The sequence below is a fragment of the Phocoena sinus genome, chromosome 19, assembly GCF_008692025.1.
Source record: "Phocoena sinus isolate mPhoSin1 chromosome 19, mPhoSin1.pri, whole genome shotgun sequence".
Classification (NCBI taxonomy): domain Eukaryota; kingdom Metazoa; phylum Chordata; class Mammalia; order Artiodactyla; family Phocoenidae; genus Phocoena; species Phocoena sinus.
Genome location: NC_045781.1, coordinates 34,316,019 through 34,341,769, shown reverse-complemented (window position 1 = coordinate 34,341,769; position 25,751 = coordinate 34,316,019). Strand labels below are relative to the sequence as shown.

The window sequence follows — 25,751 nt, the reverse complement described above, 5'->3', positions numbered from 1 at the left end:
ATAAAGCTCTTAGTTAAATCTGAATGTCAGATAAACAACAATTTTTTTTAGTATAAGTATATCCCAAATATTTCATGGGCCATACCTATACTAACAATTATTTGTTGTTTATCTGAAATTCAAATTTAACTAGGTGCCCAGTATTTTATCTGGTCACTAGAGAAGTAAGGAAAGCACCTACTAGCACAATACTTGACATGGATTTGTTGCTCAACAGAATTTAGTTCCCTCCCTACCTGCTACATTTTAGTTTCATGCTTCACACAAGGACTCATTTTTAACTGTCAAAATGAGTCAAAATTTAATTTTGTTTCCTTTGAAGCCACATGTTAGCAAAGCATCCAATGTTCTCTTTGATAAGGGCGAATGAAGGAATGTCTGCCTTCAACTATCAAAGGTCCCAGGAAAGTTCAGGATATCAAGGTTGAATCTCCTTCAATAACCGATTTAGGAAGTAAATTAGCTTGTCAACCAGAAAATATAAATCAGTATTACTTGAGTTTATGTGGCACCATTTTCTGTAGAGACACAAATATTTAATTTCATATTTTATTTGTACAACAAGAAAGGACTAGAAAAGGATAACTCTTCATTGCAAAGTTGGAGAAGATGAGGCACTGATTGATTTAATGAATGATATACTCCCCCAAACTCAGTCAATCAGAAGGTAGTAAGAAAATGAAATTAAAGGTCAATTCCCTGGATTCTAACCTAATTTTGTTTTTCTATTTGACTTCACAAAATGAAGAGAGGAGTAAACAAGACAGAGTATGTGGGAATATTTGGAAATCTTTAGAAAAAAGGCAGTAAATTGAAAACATTACTATATAGAAGCTAAATATTTTTGTCACAACTAAGTCTATTTTCCATTATTCTAATATTAAAATGAAGAGCAAGTGAGCTGCACTTAAATAGCATTTAAATTAGATTAATGTGCACAAAGTATGGTAGTATGAAATGTAGCTCTAATTTTCATTTTACAGCTGAAGTCTAGCCTTCTATCAATGTGTTACTAAATTCAATTAAAAAACATTCCCTCTGCTACTAAAAATAACTCTTTGTTCTTAAAAAGGATATTTATTAGAAAAGTGTGCTTTTAAAGGCTTACTATTAAATGTAACAAACACTACAATAGGTATACATTTGATTTATCCACTACTTATAGGCAAGTTAATGTAAAACTTTTTTTAATGGTCTGATGTTGAAAAAAAGAACATATAGAATCTTTAGTGGTCTTTAGATATCAGAATACACGTTTGGTGTTTGATATGTAGTTTGATACACGTCCCAGTTTCTTTTCACTTTATTTTCACTTTTCCAGGTCCAAAGTAAATACTACTGTATTCTGGCAGCAATTTTGTTTAGAATATACATTTTTGTTAAAAAGGACATGCAAGGTAAAACTATAGCTTTTTAAATGGCTTGGAATTAGTCTCTATGTTAAAAAAGTGAATATAACTAAACATATAAAATATTTTATACAAAACTACTAATACAGTATTGCATATTTGAAAGTTACTAAGAAATCTTAAAGGTCCTCATCACAAGAAAAACAATTTAACTATGTATGGGGATGGATGTTAACCAGACTTATTCTGGTGATTATTTTGGAATATATATATAAATATCAAATAATTATACTGTATACCTGAAACTAATAAAGTGTTATATGTCCATTATCCCTCAATTTAAAAAAATAAAAAGATTTTGAGAGAATTCATCTTACCCTGGAGTTGGCATCATAAATTGAGATGTTAAAATATTGGTCATGCTCTTCCAGGTATCTGCAATGATGCTGTGCCACATTTTGAGAATTCACCATCATACAGGTTTTTTAAGGAAATGAGATAGTCAACATTATTCCATTAATGCCAAATAACTGTTTTCAGATTTTCTCTTTTTATATCTACATATCTCACCTTTCTGTTTTTCTAAAGGCAGTGTGAGACCCACAGGAGAAAGTCTATAGCTTTCATCTTGATTTATAGATACGATGATAATGGTTTAGTCTCACAGTTTTTGGCCACTCCTCTGATAGAATGCAGCCTACAGCAGTGTTCAAAGACAGGTTATCCATAGCTGAAGGTAGTTTGATTCCAGTAAACACAGCCTACAGTATGAACATACTGAATTTAGGCTCAAGTTTCCCTGAATAGAAAAGTAAGAATATTGCAATATGCAATATGTTTTCCATTTAATTTCATGCCTAAAACCTTTGTTTTGCTTTATTTTTCTCCTCCTCAATCTTTAGGAAGTTAAATTCATAGTACACAATGGTCAATATACACTATAAACACATTGATGGAATATTTAGCCTAGATGCAAATGTTATGACATTAATTCATCCAGGAAATAGTTTTCCTGAATATTCCATATCTCGCATACTCTGTTGTAGGGGCAAAGTCCACAACAGTCTCAACCCCTAACAGGTTTATGGTTTAATGTGGAAAATAGATAGTAAATATGCAAATTACAAATAATGAAGTAGGTTACAATGGGTAAGTGCGACATGCTGTGAAATAATCTAACTGAGTCTTAGGAAAGACTTCTCTGAGGAACTAATATTTAATCTGAGTCTCTAAAGAATGAGGAGTCAGCCAAGCAAAGAGCAGAAGGAAAACTGCTCTTGCCAGAAGACTCTGAGGACCTGAAGATCCTCAAGCAAAAGGCTGTGGTGCTGATTAAGATGAGGGCAGATCTTGCTGAACCTTGAAGGCCATTAAGTTGAACCTTTGGAAAGTCAACAGCAGGAGAATGACAGATTGAATTACATCCTCCCCTCTTTCCACTGTGGATAGAGAATACACTGAAGTTGGCAAGGATGGCAGCAGGGGAATGAGTACAGAAGCTTATTGGAACTGTATGGTGACAGTGAAGATGGAGAGGAATGAATTGTTTAAAACATGTGCTGTATTTCTTTTTCTAAATGAAAAAGTGAGTAGCAGAAACCTCCTTTGACTACCCTCAGAGAGGTCTAAAACAGGTACTGGCAACCAAAACATAAAAGAAACACTCCAAAATAAATGACAATAAGAGATGAAACTAATGTTATATCCTCTGCAAAGACATAATTTCACATAGACAGACTGAGGTCTCCCTTCTCCTTAGCACATACTTCTGAACAGCACTCTATAACTACCATGTAGAATACTGATATGCTTTCATGTTTGCCACCCCCACAAGGGCCTCTTATTCATGCCTACCCTCCTCCTGCCCTGCTACACAGCTCTTTATATAGTACCTTTCATGCACCAGATTTTTAACATGTGTAAACAAGTGGAATAAATGAAGGCCAGTCTCTACATCAAACAATTAGAAAGACTGTGATTTAATACAGTTGCTAACAAACACGTCATGAGATAGGAACTCACTCACCTCTGCGATCATCCTGAATTAGGATAAATATGTTATTCCAGAAAATGAACAAAGCACAGATATGGCAACAGTAGTTATATGGCAACTTGACAGAAAATAACTACAAGATGTTTGTAATGCTCATTAGAGACAGAAGAACAAAATAACCCCCAAGTTAGCAGAAGGAAAGAAATCATAAAGATCAGATCAGAAATAAATGAAAAATAGATGAAGGAAATGATAGCAAAGATCAATAAAAATAAAAGCTGCTTCTTTGAGAAGGTAAACAAAATTGATAAACCATTAGCCAGACTCAACAAGAAAAAAAGGGAGAAGACTCAAATCAATCGAATAAGAAATGAAAAAGAAGTAACAACTGACACTGCAGAAACACAAAGAATCATGAGAGATTACTACAAGCAACTATATGCCAATAAAATGGACAACCTGGAAGTAATGGACAAATTCTTAGAAAAGCACAACCTTCCGAGACTGAACCAGGAAGAAACAGAAAATATAAACAGACCAATCACAAGCACTGAAACTGAAACTGTGATTAAAAATCTTCCAACGAACAAAAGCCCAGGACCAGATGGCTTCACAGGCAAATTCTATCAAACATTTAGAGAAGAGCTAACACCTATCCTTCTCAAACTCTTCCAAAACATAGCAGACAGAGGAACACTCCCACACTCATTCTACAAGGCTACCATCACCCTGACACCAAAACCAAACAGAGATGCCACAAAAAAAGAAAACTACAGGCCAATATCACTGATGAACATAGATGCAAAACTCCTCAACAAAATACTAGCAAACAGAATCCAACAGCACATTAAAAGCAAGTGGGGTTTATCCCAAGAATGCAAGAATTCTTTAATATATGCAAATCAATCAATGTGATACACCATATTAACAAACTGAAGGAGAAAAACAATATGATCATCTCAATAGATGCAGAAAAAGCTTTTGACAAAATTCAACATCCATTTATGATAAAAATCCTCCAGAAAGTGGGCATAGAGGAAACTGACCTCAACATAATAAAGGCCATATATGACAAACCCACAGCCAACATCGTTCTCAATGGTAAAAACTGAAACCATTGCCACTAAGATCAGGAACAAGACAAGGTTACCCACTCTCACCACTATTATTCAACACAGTTTTGGAAGTTTTAGCCACAGCTATCAGAGAAGAAAAAGATATAAAAGTAATCCAAACTGGAAAAGAAGAAGTAAAACTGTCACTGTTTGCAGATGACATGATACTATACATACAGAATCCTAAAGATGCTACCAGAAAACTACTAAAGCTAATCAATAATTTGCTAGAGTAGCAGGATACAAAATTAATGCAAAGAAATCTCTTGCATTCCTATACACTAATGATGAAAAATCTGAAAGAGAAATTAAGGAAACATTCACATTTAACATTGCAACAAAAAGAATAAACTAGAATAATATACCCAGGAATAAACCTACCTAAGGAGATAAAAGACCTGTATGCAGGGCTTCCCTGGTGGTGCAGTGGTTGAGAGTCCGCCTGCCGATGCAGGGGACACAGGTTTGTGCCCCGGTCTGGGAAGATCCCACATGCCGCGGAGCGGCTGGGCCCACGAGCCATGGCTGCTGAGCCTGCGTGTCCAGAGCCTGTGCTTCACAACGGGAAAGCCCACAACAGTGAGAGGCCCGCGTACCGCAAAAAAAAAAAAAAAAAAACCTGTACGCAGAAAACTATAAGACACTGATGAAAGAAGCTGAAGATGATACAAACAGATAGAGAGATATACTATGCTCTTGGACTGGAAGAAACAACATTGTGTAAATGACTATACTACCCAAAGCAATCTACAAATTCAATGCAATCCCTATCAAACTACCAATGGCATTTTTCACAGAACTAGAACAAAAAATTTCACAATTCGTATGGAAACACAAAAGACCCCGAGCAGCCAAAACAATCTTGAGAACGAAAAATGGAGCCGGAGGAATCAGACTCCCTGACTTCAGACAATACTACAAAGCTATAGTAATCAAGACAGTATGGTACTGGCACAAAAACAGAAATATAGATCAGTGGAACAGGATAGAAAGCCCAGAGATAAACCTATGCACATATGGTCACCCTTACCTTTGATAAAGGAAGCAAGAAGATACAGTGGAGAAAAGAGAGCCTCTTCAATAAGTGGCATTGGGAAAACTGGACAGCTACATGTAAAAGAATGAAATTTGAACACTCCCTAACACCATACACAAAAATAAACTCAAAATGGATTAAAGACCTAAATGTAAGGCCAGACACTATCAAACTCTTAGAGGAAAACATAGGCAGAACATTCCATGACATAAATCACAGCAAGATCCTTTTTAACCCACCTCCTAGAGAAATGGAAATAAAAACAGAAATAAACCACTGGGACCTAATGACACTTAAAAGCTTTTGCAAAGGAAACTGTAAACAAGACGAAAAGACAACCCTCAGAATGGGAGAAAATATTTGCAAATGAAGCAACTGACAAAGGATTAATCTCCAAAATATACAAGCAGCTCATGCAGCTCAATATCAAAAAACAAACAACCCAATCCAAAAATCGGCAGAAGACCTAAATAGACATTTCTCCAAAGAAGATATACAGACTGCCAAGAAACACATGAAAGGATGCTCAACATCACTAATCATTAGAGAAATGCAAATCAAAACTACAGTAAGGTATCACCTCACACCGGTCAGAATGGCCTTCATCAAAAAATCTACAAACAATAAATACTGGAGAGGGTGTGGAGAAAAGGGAACCCTCTTGCACTGTTGCTGGGAATGTAAATTGATACAGCCACTATGGAGAACAGTATGGAGGTTCCTTAAGAAACTAAGATAGAACTACCATATGACCCAGCAATCCCACTACTGGGCATATACCCTGAGAAAACCATAATTCAAAAAGAGACATTTGCCACAATGTTCACTCCAGTACTATTTACAATAGCCAGGACACTGAAGCAACGTAAGTGTCCACTGACAGATGAATGGATAAAGAAGATGTGGCACACATATACAATGGAACATTCCTCAGCCATAAAAAGAGACGAAATTGAGTTATTTGTAGTGAGGTGGATGGACCTAGAGACTGTCATACAGACTGAAGTAAGTCAGAAAGACACAAACAAATATCATAGGCTAACACATGTATATGGAATCTTAAAAAGAAAAGAAAAAAGTTTCTGAAGAACCTAGGGGCAGGACAGGAATAAAGATGCAGATGTAGAGAATGGACTTGAGGACATGGGGAGGGGGAAGGGTAAGGTGGGACGAAGTTAAAGAGTGGCATGGAGAGATATACACTACCAAATGTAAAATAGATAGCTAGTGGGAAGCTGCCGCATAGCACAGGGAGATCAGCTCAGTGCTCTGTGTCCACCTAGAGGGGTGGGATAGGGAGGGTGGGAGGGAGACGAAAGAGGGAGGAGATATGGGGATGTATGTATATGTACAGATGATTCACTTTGTTATACAGCAGAAACTAACACACCACTATAAAGCAATTATAGTCCAATAAAGCTGTTAAAAATAAAGAAATGTCTGTAATGCTCAGAACAGACCATCATTGTTAAAAGTTCAGCAAAATGACTGTTTAGAATTTTAGGGGTAAAACAATCCAGATGATGGAAAAGTGATACAGTTAAATGTGATGCGCTGTAGAAATAAAATGTTTTCTTTATTAACCATTGGTAGAATGTGCTCTGCCATTTGTTTGGACTGATACATCTTAGGATTTCTATCAACTCCTTTAAGTCATAAAGATTATTAAGACTCAGAAAATACTCAAACTATAAGGAGACAATAGCAATGAACTTCAGATGAAAGCTTATTACTGAAATATTTCTTAAAAAGCAATCTATGCAATCCCTTATTTCACAACACAAAGCCTTCCTACATCCATGGTAAAAGTTTTATGTTTTAAAAGCGATTCCATTCCCAGATAGCTAAATCATGAGTTTTAATTTCTTAATTAAAACTCATATTTTAACTATCATTTCTCAAAATGTTATTTGAAGTGTTTAAGTCTTGTTATTTAATTTTGTTAATTTGGTTTTACAGAATAAACACAAAGTAGAATGACTTAGTCTGAAGGTATCTCTGCTTTTGGCACACACAATTGTTCCCCTTCTATTATAAATTGTTGTTAATTTTAACCTTTTTCCTTCATATTATAAAGTAAAAAAAGCAAATCACCATACATATTTAGATAGGTTAATAAATACTTATTTTCAGACAAAAAATGGCGACATTAAAGAATTTAAGCCAAATCAGCTGATGTGCAAATATCCATAGTTCCTTTAGGGATGGTTGTTTAGCAGTATCAACGGAAAAGAGCAGGTAGCTTGAAATAAAAAATTCAGCTGAAAGCTGAGGACATTTAAACTTTGCAGGGACTGAGTGTGGTATATTCCCTTCTAGCATAACTTGAAATCATCCCTTTTTTCTCTGCTTGAGCCACCTATTTTCATCTCTTTAGAGAACCACTGATTACCCAATTAAACCCTCCAATTTTACCAATGGCAGACGTAGCAGAATATCTCTGAGAAATTACATGATTTGACCTACTAACACAGATAAACTGAGGTTTTTAAAAAAATGCATATGTGTAGTAATTTTTCACACTGTATGTCATATATACTGATTTCAAGACAAATTCCCTTTGTAGCACACCATGCAGCTGATATCTCTGCCCTTGAAAAGACAGAATGGAATGGGCAGGCAAGGTCAGCCAGAGATCATTTATCACCATTTCTGAAAAATACTGGGCAAATTTTATCTTGTGCTAAGAACTAATGATCTTCTTGAGCAAAATAAGAATCATATGGCAATATGTAGCAATAAAAATTATACTGGAGCATTAGTGAGCATGGAAGAGGAAGTTGTAAGATATAGACCTGGATGCTATTTGTGAATGTCATTCTCACCAACAGAATGTATCAAGAACACACTGGCCATCACAAAAGGGAATTCAACTCAAAGAAGCCAGATTGTGTTTATTCACTACTATTCTCCATAGCTAACCAACAGTCTGGGAGCGCCTATCTGACTTTCTCCTCAAGTCCTAAAATAATGTAATTGAGTTTTCCTTCCTGATCTCTTAGCTTCCCAAGAAAGATATTTAGATATCTGTGATAGGAAAGAATTTAGGCAACCTTATTTATCTACTTAGGACAACATCGATGAAGGGAAACTCTGCCTTTACCCAAATGAACTTTTCCAAAAGGTTTCCTAAAGCAAGATTAAAGAAATTTTACGTAATCCCTAATAATTGCATATAGAAACTCATCAGAACAAGACTAAACATCAAAACCTACTTCCACCATCTGTTTTGCTGAGGTCCTGGCCATCAATAGCCCTTAAGCAAATGGAGATGAGAATCTATGACAATGCCTCTCACTCTGCTGGCAGCTGGGGTACAAAGGAGGGCAATTCAAATGTGGCACCTTCTCCCAGGGTGCTTATAGCCCCTGCCCTTCACTGACTACATAAGGAAGGTGGTTCCTTTACATTTATCCCTATCATTTATTTAGTATTTTTCTATAACAACCATTGCCTTCTTTTTTTCTATTTTACAAAATTATCGTCCATAGACCTTTCTCTGGCTCCTTGATCAACACTGCTAATATATATTAGAATATAAATTAGGATCCATTTTCAAATGAAAAGGCCAATATCAGGAACTCATTTAGAATCAATAGTATCAAGCTACCCAAGCAGGTATTAAATAGTGAAGCAGTCAGCCGAGAGGGAATAAAAAAAGAAAAAGTGTGAAGTATCTGTTGAAAACACAGTTGTAAGCAACTGAGAAATCACAGGAGTTTTATAGACCTGCTGGGCATATCTTACGAGAGGAATTTGGGGGGGGGGGTGTTTTTGTTTTGTTTTGTTTGTTTCTGTGTGTGTGTTGTTTGTTTGTTTTCAACAAAGTACTTGCCTAGGTCTGCAAGCACCACAAGGTCTGGGGGCTGGAAATGAAAAAAAAAAAAAAATTAAAGCCTGTTAAAGATGAGAAAACTAACTTTTATTGCTAATTTTGGGCACAAGTAATAATCATAGTAATAACAACTGTGAGAAAAAGAAGAAAAATAGTTGCCATTAGTCACTGTTTTTATGAAAGCCATCTTATTATGCAACAAAAATGTATTTATCTATGTGTTCTTTTCATATTAGTATTAAATAGAACACTCCAATTCAAAGTGGTTTGTGCTAAAGGAAGAGTGTGTTTTCTTAGGTAATTGAAAGGCTTCAGGTATGGCTGATTCCAGGCACATAGCCAAGGCCATCAGAACTCAGAAGTTTTTGCTCTCCTTTCATGGGGGCTCCATCCACAAACAAGCTTTTCCCTTCATACTGGCAAAAGCTACAAGCAATTCCAGGTATGAAACCTATTGTCTCATCAAGCCCCCCAAAAGCTCTTCAATTCTTCTAATAAAAAAAAAAACTGCAATTGAGTTCCAACAGCCCTGATTCTCCTTTCTTGGGTCACTTGCCTTTCTGTTACTGAAACAATGCCTTGGAGAACCTGGTCTGGTGTCAAGCCCATCTGACTCATGTGGAATGAGGAGGAAAGAGGGTTCAACAGGAAAATTGGGATGCTGCTGTGAGAGTTTAAGTGAATGATTGCTAGGTAGATATGGATATCTTCTATATTCTCTATTGGAAAGAAATAGGGAAAGAGGAATTTGGGGCTTTGATTTGAATGATGCTAAATCCAGACCAGGAGTCAAGGTTTATGAAATACTGACATGCAAGAGGAATTGCATAGCATTCTCTTATACAATACAGAGATCAAACAAGAGTGAAGAGGGCTTAGATTATTAAAGAAAAATCTCCTGTGAAGTTCTGCTTGCTTTCCTGAGGTTATCAAGGACTGAGCTACACCTATATACAATTCATTGTGTTGGGGAGGGGAAGGTGCATGCAAAGGGAATAAATGGGTATTGCACAGCTCACTCTCTGTCCTCACAACAAACTAGCCACATGTATCTTTTTTTAATCACCATTTTGGCGGTGAGAAAATAGATGAGAAACAATGTAAAGTCCCCAAATAACCCATCTTATACATGTGGAGCTAGAATCTGAACCAGAACTGGTTGACTGTAAAGCAATTTCTAAGGGGAAAACCCACAAATATCCATATCCTACTAAATGAAGTATAGGAAAAAATGTTTAGCTAAGGCATTTACATTAAAGTGTCTTTCAAATATAAGATTTTAAAAATCATAATCAAGTTCTCAGGTGGAACTCACCAGTAAAAAAAAAATGCTTAAGATTTTGATAAATTCATCCTTGTTTTGAAGATATTTGTAACTAAGGCAGAAATGTTAACAATCCATATTCTAAGGTGAAAAAGATTACTGCTTAGCAGTTTGTGACATGTTTTTACAAACTGACTTATTGATTTTAAGATGTGGAAAAAAATTTAAGTATTTTTCAAACCAAATTCATATTTAAGAGAGACGGAATCACACTTTGCCTCAAAATGCAGTAAATTGAGATTGAGAATTTGAATCTTTAAAAGCTGAACTCTCTGGGAAATGCCAGAAATATAATTATTTAGAATCTGACTGTTTTTGCCTCACATTGAGTAGTATTTAGTCCTTTCTCCCCTCCCCATCTTTTATTTGTGGTTGATGTGAGGGAATATTTGAAATGTGAAAAATAACCTTTTTTTTTTTCTGTCTCTGATGGTGTTACCATATGGCTTTAACATTTGGTTCCATCCTTTTCACCCTCCTACAATTTATTTATTTTAATCACTATTTGTGATTAGTAAAATGAAGGGCTCTGAGAGTCTATTCCTGGCTATATTCTCACTCCACAGTTTGGCCCCTGATTATTCAATTTCTCATAGCTGCAGAGACTGCCATCTTTAAGTGAGCATAATGTTACTCACCAGTTGAATGAAATCCTTAAAAATGATAGTTCCTTATATTTTAAGAGAGTTTCTATTATCTGTGGGGTTTTTGCCCCCTAAATTCCAAAACCATCTGTGCCTTCTCATTTATGACCAAGACTTTTCTGAGTTTTGAATTTGCTTAGAGCTGACAAAACACAACATCTGGATATCAATTCAAGGAGGAAGGCTCATTTGAAAGCTTTCTAATGCCCCTGGACCACAATGAGATCAAATTGAAGACCATTTTTTTTATGAGTTGAGTGCAAATTAATTAGAAACATGTGGATTAAATTTCTCTTAAACCTCAAAGGGAATTTAAATACTAAGGAAAAGTGCTTTGCAAACTGCTTCTTGGCTTCTGCCAAAGTCAGAACACTTGAAAAAAGAGTTGGTGATATCTACTGAATTCAAATATACCCAGTATTTTCTTCGCTGGTGTATAAAGAACATTTTGATCTTTGAATAAAAGGGAATATAACCAAAGATTTGCAAGTTTCATATCCAATAATGCTTAATCTTCAGTCTAAAATAAGCATATTCCTAGAATTCATATAGCCTTTCCTTGTTTTTTTTGCTGCTATTTTTTTTGTTGGTTAACAATAGCCCAGAATATGAGTGAATGACATCACTGTACTGGTGTAACACAAAATCTCTCAGTCATTTCATATACTTTATTTCAGGGATGGGGGAAATTGATTAATAAAAATTTGTTTCAAATTTGTGAGTACATACTTTTTTTTCATTAGTTAACCTTATTTTAGGGGGTTAAAAAGCTTTCCTGACTAACGGAAAATAACTACCCGCCTCCCGCACCCCCCTGAATACATGTTAGTCTCCTAAACACTCATTTTATAACCAATACTGTCAAAACGACCTGTGTGCTTTTGGTTATGTGGAGGGGGGGTATGTGTGTGCAGGGACATGTAAAAGCAGTGTTACTAATATTTCAACTCACGACAGCGGACCCTGAGGCCCCTGTACACACAGATAAAGTAACTGTTCAATTATCTGCAGGGAAAACTTAGCCATGACCATGGACCTGAGTGAAGTCTCTGCAAAGGACAGCTCTGAAGAGGGCAGAGTGAGGAAAGCAATCATCAGTGTGGGAGCTACAATTTTCCCAATTTCCTGAGTTGGAAGCAGCTTAAAATGATCCTTTGCTGGTAGCCGCAAAGTCTGGCAGTGACAAGGAGTAATTCTCCCCTCCTGCCCTTTCCTCAGAAAGCCTTGATTTACTCTTATCCTGAGGGTAACGAATGTCATGACATGTCTGCAGCCTTCCTTATCACCACCGCTAATAACAGATTCCCACCTGGAGACAGCACCATGAGAACAATTTTAAATAAGCCTCTTCCGGCACAAACTGATTTTGTAAAGCAGACTCCGTCGTTAAAGCAAATACAAACGTGCCAGCAATAACTCCAGAAATCACTTGACAACATTAAGATAAAACCTTATTACTGACAACTCTTTTTTCTTTCTCCACTACATCTTACATTTTAACATAAGACCTTCAGAGACTCCTGGTACTACCACTGTCTCTACTCAGGAATAATGCTAAAGGATGTAGTTGTTCATCTTAGTCAGAAAAGAAGTCCCACGAACACACCTCTTTTCTGAAAGAAGAGTGAGAGTTGGCTAGTTGGAGGTGGAAGGGGATCAGTCAAAACAAACACTCCCAAATTAAGGAAAAAAATAAGAGACAGTCTCAGAATGTAAAGATGTGTTTTGTGAATAATAAAGCTGATATTTAATATGCTACAGTAAAAGATACAAACAGGCTTGCCCATCCTCTGCCTCACCTGAGGGAAATCTACAAAGAAGACAAAACCTTATTTTCACAGCCTTCCACTTAACCCTGGCAGAAAGTACTGAACAAAAAAGTAGAGCAGAATAGCCCCCATTCAAATGATACACCTAACAAGGGGAACTCCACTTCAGTGCGGGGTGAGGAGTAAACATGATGCAAGAGAACGGGTGAGTGCAGGGGGAAATGCCTCCTTCTAGAAAGCGGAGAAGTGAAAATGCCCTCCCCCCACCCCATGAATTTTAGTGAAACATAATTTTCACACGTTTGCTGAAAATATGTGTTGGATTATCTCAAGAACAACTCAAGTACTGTGAAACATTCCTGACCAGTTACAATACAGTGATTGATTTATTACCACTTTTCTTTTCCTTTCTTATGCTGCCCAGTATATTCATTAAAGGAAACATTATGTTGCTTTTTATTTACATTTTATAAAACTCCTCTGGAGCTCAGATCTTCACAGTATTTGCTTAGTTATAGTTAATAAAGAAAATGTCTTTTACACAATCTGAATGCCAGATTTTAGTGGTTTCTGATTCCTAACCCCATCCTGAGACTACATTGCCCCTTATGACAAAATACAAGAGAAAAATTCTACGTCCTTGCTGTCAGGGTCACTGTAGAGTGGTTCTCAATGAATGTTCCTGTGAAAAAGTGGTTTTCCACAATTTGCTTAAGTCTTCCATCTTTAACACTTCACAATAATAACCTATAAAGTTTTTCCAATATATGTATTAGAATTGCAAACAGTTTTTCTGCAATTGGTCACTAACCACTGGCAAAATGAATTAACAAGCAATGAATGAATGAGAACATTGAAATAATTACTAGAAATAATCCAAACACCATTCTTTGTTCCCAATATGGAGTATTATGGACATTTAGTAACATAATTTTACAAATAAAAACATCATTTATTCAAATTATGGAAGAATATATGCTAATATTGCAATGCTGAAACTAGAGAAAAATGATTTGTTAGAATGATTCCAAGACCTATATAAATATAAGGCTGTCATTTACTTATTCCTTCACTGAGCAACCATTTATTAAAGGCCAAATGACTTGGAAGAACACAATGCATGAAGAATACACAGTATAAACTGACAGAATAACTGGAGAGGCAATATCTAACTTTTATTGGCCACTAATTTAGCAGCCACCAGCTAAACACTTCATATATTGCCTGACTGAATTATTAGAACAATATTAGAAACAAACAGAGATACTATTACTAGTATCAGAGATACTAACAGTTAGAACAAGTAAGATACTATTATTAATTTACAGATGAGGAAACTGAGGCACGTATAGGTTAAATAGTTTATCCATGGTCACACAAGCAAGGGTGATCAGAGATAGGATTTGAATAAAAGCTATTTCCAGAACTCTTAATCACCATGCCCTAGTTCCTTAGTGACAGAGATCTAAAACGGGTCACTCCTTTCTAACACATTGAGCCAAACTACAGAAAATTGAGATGGCCAGACATCTTACTTACAACAGCTGCTTCCACTCAGTGGCTAGAGAGCCTCTTTCAGCCCTCTAATTTTAAATGTGTGATTTCTTGTGCAATGTATCCCATTGGTGGCATGGGTTGTGCATAGTTATATGAGGGGTCTTGGCAGGACAAGACTGTGTAGATTGCCCAGGACTGAGCTATAATTACAGTGATGTGAAGCTCAAGTTGTTCTTCAGTGTGTCCCATGCTCTCCTCCAGGTACGCAGTAATCAACTTATCAGCTGTGGCAATTATTTGACATACTTTTGTTAATACCTAAAGGAATTGTATTTTTTGTGATACTCCTTTTGTCTGCATTATTTTTTTAAAAGCCTTTAATATGGCATCTGCTCTAGTTTGAGACCTCAAGCATAATCATATACAAATTATTGCTGTTCTTTTTTCTTAAGACCCATTTTAACCCTTTGAAAAGATATTTTTTGTAGAGAAAACGTGCTCTGAATACAAGATCAACTTTACTTTTCAGAGTTTTTTACTCGACCTGCACAAAGAGAAAAGAAAGGAACTACTTTTCATGATTTATTCATTAAGTTCCCAACAGCAAAGAACAGACTGATCAACAAGGGTTTTTATTTCATATGCATCAAGCAAATGCCAAGTGCTCTTTACAATCCAGTCAGCTATAACCTCTTCTGTGAAGACCTCCCTGACAATTACTACCCATACAGTAATGTTGATCACTGCCTCATACTTAGTCCTTCTGTAATAGTGATACTGGTCTGTAATCTGTTTGTTAGCTGTTTTTCCTGCCAGACTGTGCACTTCTTGGAGGCAGTACGTATGTCTTATTTATCTTTATATCCCTTGTTCCACCTGAAGAGCCTGGCAAGTTATTTCAGCTCAAAAAATGATTGTTTAAATAAAGGATAGAAATCAGTGTCCTGCAGACACAATCTTAATAAATGTCTTGAAATGTTTTCTGTAAAACATTCTCCTGAAATTTTGCATTTGTGATGTGTTGGAGGTTTGAAAGAAAAGCAGAAGTAGGAAAAATCAGAGAAAAATAATAAAAATAGACAGTATTTGTTGACTGTCATCTAGCTGCTAGATATTCTGTAAAGTGCTTTTCAAAGATTATCTCCATGTATCCTCCCAACATTGTCGTGATGAGAACTTTTATTATGCACTCCCTATAGAACAGGAAACTGAGATGCACAGAGATTAAAGGACTTTCCCAAGAAAGCACAGTAGGCTGAGAAGTTGTGGGACTGAATGTCAAACAAAGCAGCCTTACTCAGAAGCCCACACTTTCAACCATCACATACACTCTCTCCCTGGGAAATGGGGACACTTTTGGCGTCTAGATCCAGCAGAGGAGCTTGAAATGAAGTCAAGGCAAGGCTCACTAAGCAAGAACTTAAAAGGCAAGGAAGGTGTGGAAAAGGACAGCTGTGATGGGACAGCTGCAAACCCAGAACTATATCTGCAATTTAAGTGTAGAACCCATCAATCATTCTCTTCTTTAATGTCTGCTGCAAATACTCACTATGCATCTGAATTCCAAGCTCTGTCCTAACCCCTGACCCAAAGCCAAAGGAGACACAGCACAAGCCCTGGGGGGGTATCACAGTGTGACAGATTTTTACTCTAGAGCTGCAATGTACAATGTAATAGCCACTAGCTATATATGGCTACTTAATTTAAATTGTAACTAAAACTAAATAAAAATGAACATTCTGTTCCTCTATCTCTGTCACCACATTTCAAATGCTTAATACCCACTTGTGACTAGTGGTTGCCACATAGGACAGGACAGATATAGAATATTTTTTGCATTGCAGAAAGTTGTATTGGACACTGTTGATCTAAAGAACCACATTTAAGGGCAAGAACTCTTAAATCAGAGAGACAAACACCAGCTATGCCTCTTTGGGCAGGATACTTAACATCTCTATACCTCAGTTTCTAATTTCTCTATCTGTAAAATTAATATAATTATAATACTTGCCTTTGAGGGTCACTGTAAGGATTATTTTAGCTAGTTCATATAAACATTTTGAGCACCTGCTTATTAGTATATGTACTTAACAAATTGGGTTTTAAAGTTATTGTCACACTTATCACTAATAAGTTATTCATATCTTGTAAACAGTGGTTTGTTTACAATATGAACCCTGATAGACCAGGACCCCCTTTTCAATTTACAGATGAGAATAGTTAATTCTATAAGAAATTACTCACATAAATCAGATTCACATGAGTGGGATGTCAAAAGCATGATTCATGACCAACACGTGTGCTCCTGTCACATGCCTGACTACTCTTGGCACACAACTTCTGGCATTTATATACTAAATATGATAATATATTATGATATAATTTATATAATAGGAAAAATTCTTTGTTATATGAGTGAAACAAAATGTATATGATAAATAATAAGAGAAGGAAAGCGAACAGACACTAATCAGATTATTTACATAAACAAAGAGCTACTTAAATCTGGCTTGGCCGTAACAGAGATAATTGAAAGACTTCACCATCCACAGCTTTTCAACTGCATTTGCCAGTTAATGGGCTGGTTTCACTTAACATATACACATGAAGTTACATTTAGATGTCTGGGATAAATCCTGCTCAATGGAAAGCACTGGAAGGGGGTAATAAAGAGTACCAGAGTATCTTGCATAGAAACTGGAAAAGTGGACACCTTGAGTAAATAAGAGACGCCCCATGAATCCACTCTGCACTGATCTTAAGGCAATCCATTGAGTAAGATGCTGAGCATGTGCATTGATACTATTCCATATACTGAGCAACTGAAATTCACTTATGCATATATGTTCGTAAATGCTGCTTAACTTAGCTAAGCTATTGCATTTGCAACTATTTTGCTACCAGAACTACCACACATACCATTATTCATTCAAGCGATAACTGTGTTTTATCTCCTGTAAAATTATTTAGTTACTACTTCAATGCTGATGTTCAACTTCTTACATATGTAAGATATGTAATAATGAAAACAGTGAGAAATTATTGCGTGCCTATTCTATTTCTGGGACTTGAGACTCATATTATATATGAATACACACAGAAGCAAAAGAAGCAAAGCAAAACAAAAGAATGAGTGAATAGATAACGTTTGATTCTGCTATTTGCTAGCCATGTTAGCATAAGCACATTAGTCAACGTGCTGAGGCTCAGTATTCCTATTGGGATAACTTCACCTACCTTTATTTTTTAGTGAGGATTAAACTATATCACTTAAATTAGAAACTAAAATTATGAAGAATGGTATTACAATGTGACCCTCACAAAAATCTTGTAAGGTAAGTATTATTATCTTTTATTTGCACTTGAGGAACCTGAGGATCACAAATCTAAAATAGCATGTCCAAGCTCAAAGCTGTAAAAATGATACCTGATAAAATGGACCATTTATACCCAGATCTGCCACATACCTTCCATTGCCCTTAAAATAATACTAAATGTTGCAATGAGGTAATACTGAAGATATTTTAATGTAATGTTGAAAAAATAATCTATAAATTCTATGCATCTACAGATAAGGAGTAAAAGGAATATGAAGAAAATCTATATGCTGGTGACTCCAAATTTACATTTCTAGCAAGGATCTCTATCCTGAACTTCAGATTTTTATGCAAGTGTTTCCATGACGCCTAGGCTTGAATGCCTAATAATCATCGCAAAATTAATATTCCTAATATAGAACTCTGGATCTTACCATCTTCCAACCTCCACCATCTGCTCTAGCATTGTCTTTTTCTATCTCTCTACTGGGAAATTTCATCCCACCAGTTGTTCAAGCCTACACCTGTGAGTTATCTTTGATTCCTCTCACATCCCATATCCAATTACTCAGAAAACTCACTCAATGTTGTCATCAAAATATATCAAGAATCCAATCACTCCCTACTTCCTAACTTACCTCTCTACTTCCCTTTAATTTATTCTCAGTAGAGAAGTCAGAATGTTTCTCCCATCTCTTTGAAAGAAAAGGCCAAAACCCTTAGAATAATGTGCAAGGCCCTCTCCAACTCTCTAGCCTCAAATCATAGGACTGACCCCTTGGTCACTCCACTCTGACTGCACTGGTCTCCGTGTCCATCAACAGGTGAGGCATGCTTCTACTCAGGGCCAGGCACAGGTTGTTCCCTCTGCCTTGAATACCCTCTTTTCAGTTATCCAGTAAGGTCAAAATTATACCTTCCTCAAGTCTTTGTTCATACTTTCTCACTGATCCTTTCCCTTGCCACCTTATTTAAAATTGCAATCCCTTTACCCATACACACACTCCTTATTCCTCTTCTCTGTCTTATTTTTCTCCATAGTAGCATATGTGTAGGTATGTGTATATAAATATAAATATGAATATAAACATAAATATACACAGGCACATTATAAAGCACATAATGTATTATTCTCTGGGAATAGGGTAGAATAGGATAGAACATGACATGATACGTATTCTCCTTTTGTCCTTACTAAAATTTAATCTCCAAGAGGGCTAAAATTTGTTATCTGTTTTGTTAACTTCTTTATCCACAATGCCTAGAATAATGACGCGAATATTACATGTGTTTAACAATCATTTGTTAAATGAATGAATGAATACACAAGGGAAAAAGATGTTACAATGGTAGAATGACATTTCATTCTCCCTATTTTTCTACTCTTTTATATGAGCAATAATTGTTTGCATTTTAAATGCCATGTTTCATTACATGATAGAATTTACTTTTGCGTTTCTATCACCATGCCTGTAATATTTCATGTCTCTGTTTCCTTGCTTTGACTTTAGGAGCTCTGCTTTTGGCAAGCACTGGAAGAATCTAAAAATGTCCATTGTTTGAAAACAAACATTTAATGATAAATGTAGTAACAGTTAATGGTTTACTAGTAGTGGGAGCAGAACAATCACTCATTGGGGGCATTTTATAATTAATGGACCATGATTGATTCTGTATTTGTACTCTTTTTTTTTTTAACCCTCAGAAAAACCCCATGAAATGTCCATAATTAACAGAGATGGAAACTGAGGTTCAGAGATATTAGATAATTGGCTTAAGATTACAGAACTAGTAACTGAAAAGTTGGAATGTTAATGTTAACAAATCCTTATCCATATAGTCATTAGCATCTTTATCTCCAAACATTAAAGTACAATACATTGAAGATAATTTAATTTGCACAATACATACTTGTTAACACAACTGACTATTGTATGGATTGAACATAATCAGAAGGATTACAGTCTTCCTATATACTACTACAGCAAAGTTTTTAAAATAATTCATAGTTCTCAAATGAATTCCCCCTTTTTGAACTAACAATACGTTATTCTTTGTCTGCCTGTATTTTTTTTTTCCTGCTGCTAAAGGTCTTATCAGATAAGCAAGTGACTCTTTACACAGCCTGAGTCTCTTTCTAAAGAATGGTCTCACTGCCTTGAAAAGGACTCATAATCACTCTGTTCCCTTTCCTTATATATGTTTGCTGGACTCCTTGGGGAGGCTTTGAAATTCTGACACTTAGTGTAAGTGCAGAGTGTTTGCCAAAAATATTCTTTGTTGGGGAGGCTGAGGACTTTTTTTTATTTACTTATGGACACAGCATATTTTATAGCCTCTCAGAGTGAGGAAATGACAAAAATCGAAGGTAAAATAACTTCAGTTTGTGCAAAAGGAGATGGGGAAACTTTGAGAAAGGAAACTCCTTAAGAATTAATCAAAGTGGCTTAAGAGGAAATGATATTTACTGAACACCTATTATGTGCCAAATCTTGTATAAAGTGCCTATGTACATTTTATATGTGTTTGCAACAAATCATTGACGTGGATGTTATCCCGACCTTTTCTTTTAGATAGTAGCATTGATACTAAAAGAGTTTAATATCTTTTTCAAAACCAACTGCCTAAATATCTCTTCATTTTGAAAAACATGAGCTTCTAGATTCAAATACGTAAAAGTCAGGAGAATGCAAAAGGTAAGAATATTGTTTACAGATGTGATTTACTCTTTCCCTCTTTTTTTTTTCAAATACTCTGTATTTTTTTCCCTTTACATCCTTGCTCCCCTAGTTATTGTATAGTCATATTATTTATAGGATTCTAGAGGAATAGGAAGCCTTTTAAAAGCAATCCTGGTGAAAGCTCCCTCTTGTTGATCAAATAATTATCATTTGCTTAATAATTTTAAACTTTTCATTAAACCTCAATTTATTACGTATATCCTGCCAAAGTTCTCTAAAATGTAAGCTAAGGCCAAGATGGAGTAGCAGGTGCCACATTTGTCGTTTCACTAAGAACAACAACACAAACAGACAACATCTACGAAGTAACGTTTTCCAACCTTGCACCCAGGACAGCGATACCTGAATGAAGTAAACTCTGTGACTGTCCCCCTGGTTATGACCTCATGAGGGCTCCCAGACTGCAGCACTGAGAGGCAAGACCTAGTCACAGCCTAGCAATCTCACTGAACCGAGAAGATGGAGATGGAAGGTTGGGGGATGTGGTGCAAAGCCTAAAATTAAGATCCAGTATGATGTGCTGCTTTCATACCTGGTGAATCCAAAAGGGCCTCAAGTGGTATAACCACAAATTCCCCTTCCAACTCTGCTCTGGTGGATGAGGTCCTCTAGCCAAACAACTTCCCTTATTAGTAAGACCAGGCACAGTTCTTGTTTGTCTTTGAGTAGTGGTTTTCAGTTTCCTGACAGCCCATGGAATTATTAAACACACTAATCACAACCTACCACAATAACTAAGAGCACACCCCTTAGTACTACAAAGCCTGTCTCCCATAGCCTCTAGTTGTTCACTCTGTCCCTGAGTGCCACCTCTATATGGTCCATGTGGTGTGCTGTGTGCTCCTCCCCTAAGCTGTGAGTATATGTGACTAATAACGTATGTGACTATGGTCGATCTCATTTATCCAGTGTTGGGTGATATGTGTTTGGTTACTTCCATAATTCTAGGGTGAAAATCCCTTCCTCATCAATGGGGTAATTAGGAGGTGATTAAAAGAAGCAGGCCAAGATGTGAAAGGTTTACAGGTCAAAATACTGGAGAGACAGGATCTGCACAGAAATAAAACAATAAAGTTCAGCAGAGCATTTCCTCAAATCTTCATCTCATGACTGACAAACACACATTTAAGGGAAACAACTTGAGGGCAGGGAAAGTATCATGCAATCAGAAAGGAAACAAAACTCTTAATTCACAGCAAATCCAACAGAGTACTTAGAAAACTCAGCAATATCTCAGTAGTGGGGCAAAATTAGATGTAGATTAGTCTAATCTAATGCTACTTAACACAGCTTAGAAGCAATCTCGAAAGGATTTCTCAGTAACATAACTGTGCTCCAGAAGGAAGCTCAAGAATATTTATAGACATACAAAAATATTCAGCAGCAACAAAGTTAAAATCACGATGCCTGGCATTCCATCAAAAACTATGAGGTAAGCTAAGAATCAGGAAAGTATGACCCAGGAGGAGAAAAACCAATCAATAGAAACAGACTGAGAAATGACCCAGATAATAGAATTATTAAATAAGGACATTAAAACTGTTACTATTATATTTCCATATTCCAAGATGAAAGGGGAACTATTAAACATAAGTAGAGACATGAATGATATGAAAAATAAATTGAACTTCTAAATGTGAAAACTACAATGTCTGACATGAAACACACTTGTTTGGATTGAAAACAGGGGGTGCTTCAGAAGAAAAGATTGGTGAACTTGAATACACAGCAACGGAATCTACCTAAAATGAAACACGGGGAGTATGAAGACTGTGAAAAAAGTGAATGTATTATCAGTGAGCTGGGGGACAACTTCAAGTGGGCTACCACATGTGTAACTGGAGTCAAAGGAAAACAACTCAGGGCAGGAGGTAGAAAAAAAAAGACTTGAGGAAATAATGGCTGTAATTGTTCCAGGTTTGATGAAAACTACAATTCCACAGATCCAAGAAGCTCAACAAATCCCAAGTACAGAAAACAACACAAAAGCTCATCTTAAACTGCTTAAAAACAGTGATAAAGAGAAAATCTTAAAAGCAGCTGGAGAAAAGTGATATGTTTTGAATAAAAGAATGAAGATAAGAATGATAGATTTCTCATCAGAAGCAATGCAAGTCAGAGGAAAGTGGAGCAACTACTCTACTAAAAGAAAACACTATCAACCTAGAATTGACAACATAGTAAAATAAGCCTTCAAAAATGAAGATGAAATAAAGACTTTCTTAGACATCTAAGGCTAAAAGAATTCATCACCAGCAGACCTGTGCTGCAGTAAATGCTAAAAGGTCCTTCATGCAGAAGGAAAATAATACCAGATGGAAACAGGTAGCTACATAAAGCAATTAAGGACACCAGACATTATAAATATATAATTATAACATACTTTCTCTTCCTTTTAATCTCTATAAAATTAATTGAATGTGTGTAGTAAAAAATAGTAACAATGTATTGGGAAGTTTATAATATATTTAGAAGCTAAATGCATAACAACAATATTACAAAGGCCAGTAAAGAGGCAAGAGAAGTAAAACACAGCAAGGTCTTATGCTATACATGAAGTCACATAATAATACTTAAGTTATAAGTTAAAGACATACAAGAAATGATGGAGACTTGTCAAAGGGACACAGGAGCAAACTGATGGGGCTCCCGTTCTGGGAAAATTTTAGCATCAAAATAAATCATAATTATTTAGATTATAATCTATTTAATAAATTAGGACTCTGAGTCTGTACTGATACAATAAATAGACACAAAATAAATAGTTAAGGAAGAGGAGAAAGCTCTAAATTTCAGGAACCGTTTTCATCAATCATACTCATTGACAGTGTCCTGTAGACCCAGTCTAAATTCCACTTTCTATTATAAATTGGTAAACCAGTTCAAAAAAAATGAAAGGCTCCTTAAACTGTACAGACAGCATACTTGATTGAAGGCATGAAATAAAACCTCATTTATCTGTATTTGGAATTTTTCTTGTTATTGCTCTTATTGATTCAGAAACACAATTTTTCATTTGCTTAAACATTTCTTGTCTAAATCTTTTTGTAATCTTCATCAAAATGTCTGCTTTCATGATACGCCTAGTCCAGCTTTTAAATCCAAGGAAAAAAATCATACGATTTTGATAAATGGACACTCAATTGATTCTCCGAACTTTTAAAATGCAGCTATGTGCTCAACAGTACTACTGAAGCTGATCTATTTGTTTTTATTTTAAATCCAGAAATAACTGCTTATGTGTGAAACCACCACATATGATCTCTTTCTACCTCACAACTGACAGAAATCATATTTATTGTTACCTCTAAATAAATAAAATAAAATTACTACTCTCTCAGGACTAGCTAAGGGAATAAGACAGAAAAGCCTTTTTAGAATCTCTTTTTCTTTATATCTGATACCACAAAATATCTGCAAAAAAATGGCATTTCTAGTAAAATATAACAAAAACTTTGGACAATAGAGTCTTATCATATAGGTACCTGTAATAAGCCTCAGATATGCATGTTTTGGAAAAAAGAAAAAAATATATCCCAAATAGAAAGTGACAGTAGAAGAACTCTTTCTCCTTCCTTCTTTACATCCTATTTATTGATTGTCAAATATGTGCCAGTAACTGTTCTAGGTTCAAAATGCAAACTCCTTACAGTCAAGCTTCATATGCTGACCACCACTGTCTCACGTCCAATGATGTTTTATTGCCTGAATTAAATGTTATCTTTCTTTAAATAAAACTATAAAAATTGCTAAAGTGTACTCTAGGTGTTAAGACCAATACTTAATAAATACTAGTATTATTAAAATAATTAAGAATGACTTTTGATAGAGGTTTTAATAAATACAATTTCTGGGATTTATTTACAGACAGCTATTAGACATAACTCTGAAAATTATCTTCAGATAATAAGTCAATGAGATTCTTAGAAAGGATGTGCAGTAATCTTCATTCCCTTAGGAAAAGAAATTACCTGGTTTTCTCCCTAGATATATTTTCAGATGAAATTACAGAGGATAAAGACATATTGTTTTCTGAACCAAGAAGCTGAGCATTTTTTAGTTTAAAATTTATCATTGATGGCTGTCACAAAACAACTTTGTAATTATATGATAAAGAGAAAAAGAACATTTATATTTCTTTAGTTTGTTTTTTGACTGTAAAATCATTTAATCTCTCCTCCCTCAACAAAAACAAAAATGCATATCTAATTCTCAGTGCTTTTTAACAGACTGAATGAACAAGACAGTTAACTTAGTCACAACAGTCAATAAAATCCTAGAAAAAATATATTGAATTTCTCCAGATGAAATCATCATTGACCTTCTGATAAGCCTCACCTCACTCCTGAAAATACAAGCCTTCTAAGCCAAAAATATTATTTGATGTATTTGGTTATTATCTAGTGAATATGCTATCAAAATGTTAACATTACAATTTAAGATAACAACACCCAAAAAATAACTAATCCAAAAACTTCATGCTGTTTACCACAATGTTCATTGCAGCACTATTTACAATAGCCAGGACACGGAAACAACCTAGGTGTCCATCGACAGATGAATGGATAAAGAAGGTGTGGCATATATATACAATGAAATATTACTCAGCCATAAAAAGAAACGAAATTGAGTTATCTGTAGTGAGGTGGATGGAACCTAGAGACTGTCATAGAGTGAAGTAAGTCAGAAAGACAAAAGCAAATACCATATGCTAACACATATATATAGAATCTAAAAACAAATTTTAAAAAAATGGTTCTAATGAACCTAGGGGCAGGACAGAAAAAAAGACACAGACACAGAGAATGGACTTGAGGACCTGGGAAGGGGGAAGGGTAAGCTGGGAGGAAGTGAGAGAGTGAGAGAATAGCACTGACATATATACACTACCAAATGAATGTAAAATAGATAGCTAGTGGCAAGCAGCCACATAGCACAGGGAGATCAGCTCCATGCTCTGTGTCCACCTAGAGGGGTGGGAGGGAGACGCAAGAGGGAAGGGATATGGGGATATATGTATACGTATAGCTGATTCACTTTGTCATACAGCAGAAACTAACACAACATTGTAAAGCAATTATACTCCAATAAAGATGTTTAAAAAAAAAAAAAAAAGAACTTCATGCTGGAC

The 25,751-nt window shown here is 35.6% G+C and overlaps 1 pseudogene; it reads left to right on the top strand.

The window, feature by feature from the left end:
• The window catches only part of LOC116744740, a 53,740-nt pseudogene that overhangs the window by 21,049 nt on the left and 6,940 nt on the right, over positions 1 to 25,751 (top strand).